The sequence below is a fragment of the Microcebus murinus genome, unplaced genomic scaffold (assembly GCF_040939455.1).
Source record: "Microcebus murinus isolate Inina unplaced genomic scaffold, M.murinus_Inina_mat1.0 scaf006_hap2_Mmur4.0, whole genome shotgun sequence".
NCBI lineage: Eukaryota > Metazoa > Chordata > Mammalia > Primates > Cheirogaleidae > Microcebus > Microcebus murinus.
This window is the reverse complement of record NW_027438952.1, coordinates 824059-833041: the sequence shown is the minus strand read 5'-3', so window position 1 is coordinate 833041 and position 8983 is coordinate 824059. Positions and strand designations below refer to the sequence as shown.

Genomic DNA, 8983 nt, shown 5'->3' with positions numbered 1-8983 from the left:
TTTTTTTTTTTTTTTTTTTTTTTGCCTGTTGCTCTGTCCCCTTGCCGGGAGCGCGGCGGGGCGGCGGTCCGGCGGATCACCCCCACCCTCAGCGCCCGCCGCGGTGCCTGCCGCCCCAGCCCGCACCGTGGGGCCTCCTCTTGTCCCAAGCCGGGACACCGCCGCCGCGGGGCAGCATGCGTGCCATCTGGACTGTCCGGTCTCAGTCCAAAGGTCTGGTCTGTGGGAAACGACACGCTGGAGGAAACCTGGAGAGTCTGAGAGGGGAGGGAGTTCCGGAAGGATTCCAGGATGTCACTTTGAGCGAGTATGTGACCAGAACTCGTCCCGTTGCTTTTGGGGTTCTATGGGCTACACGTAGGAATCTCTGGTGGTGGCACTGGAGGTTGGGGGATCCGGAGTCACACCCAGACCTGCTCGACAGGCCTCCTTTTACTTTTCTTTTCGGATTCATGTTCTTAGAAAGTGTCTCTTATCTCTATTATTGCATTTTCTTTTCTCTCTCCTTTCTAGCAGATGATGGGAGTACAAGTATTGAGGTGACATGTGTTGCCCGTGCCCCCCTCCCCCCTGTCTCCTTATTTATTTCTCATTCTCTCCCAGCGTATTGTGGGGGTACCAATGTTCAGGTCGGGTGCATTGCTCTTTCCCCGCCTCCCCCCTCGGGTCAGAGCTTCAAGTGCGCCCATCCCCCAGTCGGTGCGCACCCACCCCCTCCCTAATGGATGTGTATGCCCACCCCCTCCCCACGCCCGCCCGACACCCACCCGATGAAGGTGATTCCTCGCTGTCCACTTAGGTGTCCATCCGTTCCTACCAATTTGCCGGTGAGCGCGCGCACGTGGTGCTCGTGTGTCCGTTCTTGGGACACCTGGCCTACTGGAACGGGTTCCAGCTCTGGCCAGGAGAACACGAGAGGCGCCCCCTCACCGCTGCTCCTCACAGCCGAATGGCACTCCGTGGTGTCCACGCGCCACATGTTACTAATGCACTCCTGGATGGATGGGCACTCGGGTCGCTTCCACATCTTTGCGATTGTGAATTGTGCCCTAACTGTCACCCTACCCCTTACCCAGCCCGTCTCCTCTGCCCCTGCCTGACGCGCTCCTCCCCCGCCAGGCCCGTCACTGTCCTCGGCCCCTGCCCCTGCCTGACCGGCCCCTTCCCGCCCCGGCCCGTCACCGTCACCGTCACCGTCACCGTCCTCTGCCCCTGCCTGACAGGCTCCTCTCCGCCCGGCCCACCACCTGGGCCACTGCCTGACTCGCTCCTCCCCGGCCAGGCCCGTCACTGTCCTGGGCCCCCGCCTGACCGGCTCCTTCCCGCCCGGCCTGTCACCGTCCTCGGCCCCTGCCTGACACGCTCCTCCCCGCCCGTCACCGTCCTCGGCCCCTGCCTGACCGGCTCCTCCGTCGCCTGGGCCTTCCAGGGGCTTGGTGTGGACGCTGCTTCCAGGAAGCCCTCCAGGAACCCGGCAGCAGGGCGGCCGCAGCAGTCTGGCGCAGGCATCGCTAAGTCGCCTGCCTGCCGGGGACGGGGACGTGCCCCGCTGTGCCGCGGGGGCCCAGCCTGGTGTCTTCCCTGAGGCCCTGGGGCTGCCGCTCCCCGCAAGGGGAGAGCCTCGGAGGTGGGGACCGCCTCCTGATGGGGACGTCCACGCAGCTCTCCACGTCGGATTCCGGGGCTCTCTGTCCTGCCTGAAGGCCCAGCTGGCCTGCGGGTCCTTAGAATGGCAGGAACATCCTCAAACTGATATTGCGAGTCCGGGGGTTGTCTGCACTTTTGTGCTGGGCACCCCAGGGAGGCCCAGGGGCTGGCTGGACAACGCGGTCTGCTCGGGTGCTTTGGAGGAGCAACCGATGCCCTTGGGACTTTGGTAGCAGCGTCTCAGGTGTCTCTGAGCCCTGCGCCATGTCGGGGAGGAGGCGGGAGGGGCCGCGACCTGCAGTCGTGTTCCCGGGGTGGCACGGCATGTGGCTTCTTCCACAGGCTGCTTGGCCTGGGCTCCCTGCACCTGGGCCTTTGGGGGACTGGCCCTGTGCTTGCCAACGCTTCCTGCAGGGACCCGGAGCTGGGAGGTGGCATCTCCCAGCCCTGGGCCGGGCAGAGCCCCAGCGGGCCATGCCCACAACCTCTCTCAGCACGGGTCCCCCAGAAGGCTCCTTTGGGACCAGGATTCTCCTGCGGGTGACTTCTTAAAGTCTGGCCCCTGGATGGAGGGGCACCGGGAGCAGAGGAGCCGGAAGCGGAAGGGGGTGCCCATGCGAGGGGACATTTTCAGGCCAAGTACCAGCTTCAGCCTGATCCTCCTGGGAACCCCGGGGTGTACGTCGTCACACCTCCTGGTTGTCCCGCTCTGAGACAAGGAGCCGGGCTTCGCATTCCCACAGCAGCCAGTCGTGGGCTGAGGACACCTGGGGCCTTGGGAACTCCCTGGCTTCTCTTTGGATTACCATTTGGAGCTGCTTGGGAATCGTGCCGCCACACACACCCGAGTGCAGGTGTCTTCTGCACAGACTGCGGGCCTCGCGCTTCTGAATGCCACTGGCTCGCCACCCACCCACGGGTGAACCTGGTCAGGGTGCTTTCTCTAAGGAGCCGACTCTGATCCGGGCGGGCTACCGGTGTCTCTGTTTGCTCGTTTCTTTCTTCCATTTCGGGAAAGTCTGCCTTACTGGGTGTGGAAATCTCCTATGCCTTTCCTCGCCTATTCTGTCAGCTTTAAAATTCTCTTTCAGTTGCCACCCTCACAGATGGATTAGGAAACTCTTTCCGGTGCACTCATTAGTGAAATGACCTCAAGGAAGCTCGAATCCAATATCTAATCGCCGGCTTTTAGCAAGTCCACACCCGAGGGTGGTTGGGGTCCAATCCAGCCCCGGGCCAGGCCCAGGCCCCTTGGACTGGGCCACAGGAGGACACGGAGCAGGGTCCCGGCCCCCACGGGAGCGGTGCCGGCAGTTCTCCAAGGGCTTGGGGGTTTTCCAGAGGTAGGAGATGGAGGGGACTGATTTCTTCAGCGCCCCCCAAACCACCCCGCCCCACCCCAGCCATGGGACACATCCCGAGAGACGCCCCTACACTCGCTCCCCTCCCCCATGCGCTGTGCCCCAGCCCTGGCCCTGGGGAATAGGCGGCAGCCCGCCCACCCACAGGGCGGGGGCGCAGCTGACAGGGGTTGTGCGGGAGGGCGGCCCCTGGCTGGGGTCAAAGGGTGAGCGCGCGTGCGCAGTCAGCGGCGGCGCGCTGGGGGTGGGGGCGGGTAGGTGAAGGAGGCGAGGTGAGGAGAGGAGGGGGGCTGGAAGGTCTCCACCTTGGCGGGTCCAGCCGTGGAGGCGCATCGTGTCTGTGTGTGTGTGTGTGTGTGTGTGTGTGTGTGTGTGTGTTTGTGTAGACAGCCCCCCACCCCACCCCACCCCGCCCCGTCCCTCACCTCAGTCCTCCGGAGTCCGCCCGACCGGGTCGGCCAACTGCACAGGCCCGGCGCGGGTCAGCGCTATCGCGGGGAAGCGCAGTGAGGCTGGCCTCTTGAGCGGGGCAGGGGCGCCCTCCGCGGTCTAGGGCCACACCACCCCGAACGCGCCCCGTCTCGTCTGATCTCCGAAGCTAAGCAGCGTCGGGCCTGGTTAGTACTTGGATGGGAGACCGCCTGGGAATCCCGGGTGCCCTAGGCTTTTTTTTTTTTTTTTTTTTTTTTGCCTGTTGCTCTGTCCCCTTGCCGGGAGCGCGGCGGGGCGGCGGTCCGGCGGATCACCCCCACCCTCAGCGCCCGCCGCGGTGCCTGCCGCCCCAGCCCGCACCGTGGGGCCTCCTCTTGTCCCAAGCCGGGACACCGCCGCCGCGGGGCAGCATGCGTGCCATCTGGACTGTCCGGTCTCAGTCCAAAGGTCTGGTCTGTGGGAAACGACACGCTGGAGGAAACCTGGAGAGTCTGAGAGGGGAGGGAGTTCCGGAAGGATTCCAGGATGTCACTTTGAGCGAGTATGTGACCAGAACTCGTCCCGTTGCTTTTGGGGTTCTATGGGCTACACGTAGGAATCTCTGGTGGTGGCACTGGAGGTTGGGGGATCCGGAGTCACACCCAGACCTGCTCGACAGGCCTCCTTTTACTTTTCTTTTCGGATTCATGTTCTTAGAAAGTGTCTCTTATCTCTATTATTGCATTTTCTTTTCTCTCTCCTTTCTAGCAGATGATGGGAGTACAAGTATTGAGGTGACATGTGTTGCCCGTGCCCCCCTCCCCCCTGTCTCCTTATTTATTTCTCATTCTCTCCCAGCGTATTGTGGGGGTACCAATGTTCAGGTCGGGTGCATTGCTCTTTCCCCGCCTCCCCCCTCGGGTCAGAGCTTCAAGTGCGCCCATCCCCCAGTCGGTGCGCACCCACCCCCTCCCTAATGGATGTGTATGCCCACCCCCTCCCCACGCCCGCCCGACACCCACCCGATGAAGGTGATTCCTCGCTGTCCACTTAGGTGTCCATCCGTTCCTACCAATTTGCCGGTGAGCGCGCGCACGTGGTGCTCGTGTGTCCGTTCTTGGGACACCTGGCCTACTGGAACGGGTTCCAGCTCTGGCCAGGAGAACACGAGAGGCGCCCCCTCACCGCTGCTCCTCACAGCCGAATGGCACTCCGTGGTGTCCACGCGCCACATGTTACTAATGCACTCCTGGATGGATGGGCACTCGGGTCGCTTCCACATCTTTGCGATTGTGAATTGTGCCCTAACTGTCACCCTACCCCTTACCCAGCCCGTCTCCTCTGCCCCTGCCTGACGCGCTCCTCCCCCGCCAGGCCCGTCACTGTCCTCGGCCCCTGCCCCTGCCTGACCGGCCCCTTCCCGCCCCGGCCCGTCACCGTCACCGTCACCGTCACCGTCCTCTGCCCCTGCCTGACAGGCTCCTCTCCGCCCGGCCCACCACCTGGGCCACTGCCTGACTCGCTCCTCCCCGGCCAGGCCCGTCACTGTCCTGGGCCCCCGCCTGACCGGCTCCTTCCCGCCCGGCCTGTCACCGTCCTCGGCCCCTGCCTGACACGCTCCTCCCCGCCCGTCACCGTCCTCGGCCCCTGCCTGACCGGCTCCTCCGTCGCCTGGGCCTTCCAGGGGCTTGGTGTGGACGCTGCTTCCAGGAAGCCCTCCAGGAACCCGGCAGCAGGGCGGCCGCAGCAGTCTGGCGCAGGCATCGCTAAGTCGCCTGCCGGGGACGGGGACGTGCCCCGCTGTGCCGCGGGGGCCCAGCCTGGTGTCTTCCCTGAGGCCCTGGGGCTGCCGCTCCCCGCAAGGGGAGAGCCTCGGAGGTGGGGACCGCCTCCTGATGGGGACGTCCACGCAGCTCTCCACGTCGGATTCCGGGGCTCTCTGTCCTGCCTGAAGGCCCAGCTGGCCTGCGGGTCCTTAGAATGGCAGGAACATCCTCAAACTGAGATTGCGAGTCCGGGGGTTGTCTGCACTTTTGTGCTGGGCACCCCAGGGAGGCCCAGGGTCTGGCTGGACAACGCGGTCTGCTCGGGTGCTTTGGAGGAGCAACCGATGCCCTTTGGACTTTGGTAGCAGCGTCTCAGGTGTCTCTGAGCCCTGCGCCATGTCGGGGAGGAGGCGGGAGGGGCCGCGACCTGCAGTCGTGTTCCCGGGGTGGCACGGCATGTGGCTTCTTCCACAGGCTGCTTGGCCTGGGCTCCCTGCACCTGGGCCTTTGGGGGACTGGCCCTGTGCTTGCCAACGCTTCCTGCAGGGACCCGGAGCTGGGAGGTGGCATCTCCCAGCCCTGGGCCGGGCAGAGCCCCAGCGGGCCATGCCCACAACCTCTCTCAGCACGGGTCCCCCAGAAGGCTCCTTTGGGACCAGGATTCTCCTGCGGGTGACTTCTTAAAGTCTGGCCCCTGGATGGAGGGGCACCGGGAGCAGAGGAGCCGGAAGCGGAAGGGGGTGCCCATGCGAGGGGACATTTTCAGGCCAAGTACCAGCTTCAGCCTGATCCTCCTGGGAACCCCGGGGTGTACGTCACACCTCCTGGTTGTCCCGCTCTGAGACAAGGAGCCGCCGGGCTTCGCATTCCCACAGCAGCCAGTCGTGGGCTGAGGACACCTGGGGCCTTGGGAACTCCCTGGCTTCTCTTTGGATTACCATTTGGAGCTGCTTGGGAATCGCGCCGCCACACACACCCGAGTGCAGGTGTCTTCTGCACAGACTGCGGGCCTCGAGCTTCTGAATGCCACTGGCTCGCCACCCACCCACGGGTGAACCTGGTCAGGGTGCTTTCTCTAAGGAGCCGACTCTGATCCGGGCGGGCTACCGGTGTCTCTGTTTGCTCGTTTCTTTCTTCCATTTCGGGAAAGTCTGCCTTACTGGGTGTGGAAATCTCCTATGCCTTTCCTCGCCTATTCTGTCAGCTTTAAAATTCTCTTTCAGTTGCCACCCTCACAGATGGATTAGGAAACTCTTTCCGGTGCACTCATTAGTGAAATGACCTCAAGGAAGCTCGAATCCAATATCTAATCGCCGGCTTTTAGCAAGTCCACACCTGAGGGTGGTTGGGGTCCAATCCAGCCCCGGGCCAGGCCCAGGCCCCTTGGACTGGGCCACAGGAGGACACGGAGCAGGGTCCCGGCCCCCACGGGAGCGGTGCCGGCAGTTCTCCAAGGGCTTGGGGGTTTTCCAGAGGTAGGAGATGGAGGGGACTGATTTCTTCAGCGCCCCCCAAACCACCCCGCCCCACCCCAGCCATGGGACACATCCCGAGAGACGCCCCTACACTCGCTCCCCTCCCCCATGCGCTGTGCCCCAGCCCTGGCCCTGGGGAATAGGCGGCAGCCCACCCACAGGGCGGGGGCGCAGCTGACAGGGGTTGTGCGGGAGGGCGGCCCCTGGCTGGGGTCAAAGGGTGAGCGCGCGTGCGCAGTCAGCGGCGGCGCGCTGGGGGTGGGGGCGGGTAGGTGAAGGAGGCGAGGTGAGGAGAGGAGGGGGGCTGGAAGGTCTCCACCTTGGCGGGTCCAGCCGTGGAGGCGCATCGTGTCTGTGTGTCTGTGTGTGTGTGTGTGTGTGTGTGTGTGTGTGTGTAGACAGCCCCCCACCCCACCCCACCCCGCCCCGTCCCTCACCTCAGTCCTCCGGAGTCCGCCCGACCGGGTCGGCCAACTGCACAGGCCCGGCGCGGGTCAGCGCTATCGCGGGGAAGCGCAGTGAGGCTGGCCTCTTGAGCGGGGCAGGGGCGCCCTCCGCGGTCTAGGGCCACACCACCCCGAACGCGCCCCGTCTCGTCTGATCTCCGAAGCTAAGCAGCGTCGGGCCTGGTTAGTACTTGGATGGGAGACCGCCTGGGAATCCCGGGTGCCCTAGGCTTTTTTTTTTTTTTTTTTTTTTTTTTTGCCTGTTGCTCTGTCCCCTTGCCGGGAGCGCGGCGGGGCGGCGGTCCGGCGGATCACCCCCACCCTCAGCGCCCGCCGCGGTGCCTGCCGCCCCAGCCCGCACCGTGGGGCCTCCTCTTGTCCCAAGCCGGGACACCGCCGCCACGGGGCAGCATGCGTGCCATCTGGACTGTCCGGTCTCAGTCCAAAGGTCTGGTCTGTGGGAAACGACACGCTGGAGGAAACCTGGAGAGTCTGAGAGGGGAGGGAGTTCCGGAAGGATTCCAGGATGTCACTTTGAGCGAGTATGTGACCAGAACTCGTCCCGTTGCTTTTGGGGTTCTATGGGCTACACGTAGGAATCTCTGGTGGTGGCACTGGAGGTTGGGGGATCCGGAGTCACACCCAGACCTGCTCGACAGGCCTCCTTTTACTTTTCTTTTCGGATTCATGTTCTTAGAAAGTGTCTCTTATCTCTATTATTGCATTTCCTTTTCTCTCTCCTTTCTAGCAGATGATGGGAGTACAAGTATTGAGGTGACATGTGTTGCCCGTGCCCCCCTCCCCCCTGTCTCCTTATTTATTTCTCATTCTCTCCCAGCGTATTGTGGGGGTACCAATGTTCAGGTCGGGTGCATTGCTCTTTCCCCGCCTCCCCCCTCGGGTCAGAGCTTCAAGTGCGCCCATCCCCCAGTAGGTGCGCACCCACCCCCTCCCTAATGGATGTGTATGCCCACCCCCTCCCCACGCCCGCCCGACACCCACCCGATGAAGGTGATTCCTGGCTGTCCACTTAGGTGTCCATCCGTTCCTACCAATTTGCCGGTGAGCGCGCGCACGTGGTGCTCGTGTGTCCGTTCTTGGGACACCTGGCCTACTGGAACGGGTTCCAGCTCTGGCCAGGAGAACACGAGAGGCGCCCCCTCACCGCTGCTCCTCACAGCCGAATGGCACTCCGTGGTGTCCACGCGCCACATGTTACTAATGCACTCCTGGATGGATGGGCACTCGGGTCGCTTCCACATCTTTGCGATTGTGAATTGTGCCCTAACTGTCACCCTACCCCTTACCCAGCCCGTCTCCTCTGCCCCTGCCTGACGCGCTCCTCCCCCGCCAGGCCCGTCACTGTCCTCGGCCCCTGCCCCTGCCTGACCGGCCCCTTCCCGCCCCGGCCCGTCACCGTCACCGTCACCGTCACCGTCCTCTGCCCCTGCCTGACAGGCTCCTCTCCGCCCGGCCCACCACCTGGGCCACTGCCTGACTCGCTCCTCCCCGGCCAGGCCCGTCACTGTCCTGGGCCCCCGCCTGACCGGCTCCTTCCCGCCCGGCCTGTCACCGTCCTCGGCCCCTGCCTGACACGCTCCTCCCCGCCCGTCACCGTCCTCGGCCCCTGCCTGACCGGCTCCTCCGTCGCCTGGGCCTTCCAGGGGCTTGGTGTGGACGCTGCTTCCAGGAAGCCCTCCAGGAACCCGGCAGCAGGGCGGCCGCAGCAGTCTGGCGCAGGCATCGCTAAGTCGCCTGCCGGGGACGGGGACGTGCCCCGCTGTGCCGCGGGGGCCCAGCCTGGTGTCTTCCCTGAGGCCCTGGGGCTGCCGCTCCCCGCAAGGGGAGAGCCTCGGAGGTGGGGACCGCCTCCTGAT

At 64.4% G+C, this 8983-nt stretch overlaps 2 pseudogenes; both read left to right on the top strand.

Moving 5' to 3' along the window:
* Window positions 1-3555: 3555 nt before the first annotated feature.
* On the top strand, window positions 3556-3674 carry LOC142866580 (uncharacterized; annotated as a pseudogene).
* Window positions 3675-7219: 3545 nt separating this feature from the next.
* On the top strand, window positions 7220-7338 carry LOC142866579 (uncharacterized; annotated as a pseudogene).
* The last annotated feature ends 1645 nt before the right edge of the window (window positions 7339-8983 follow it).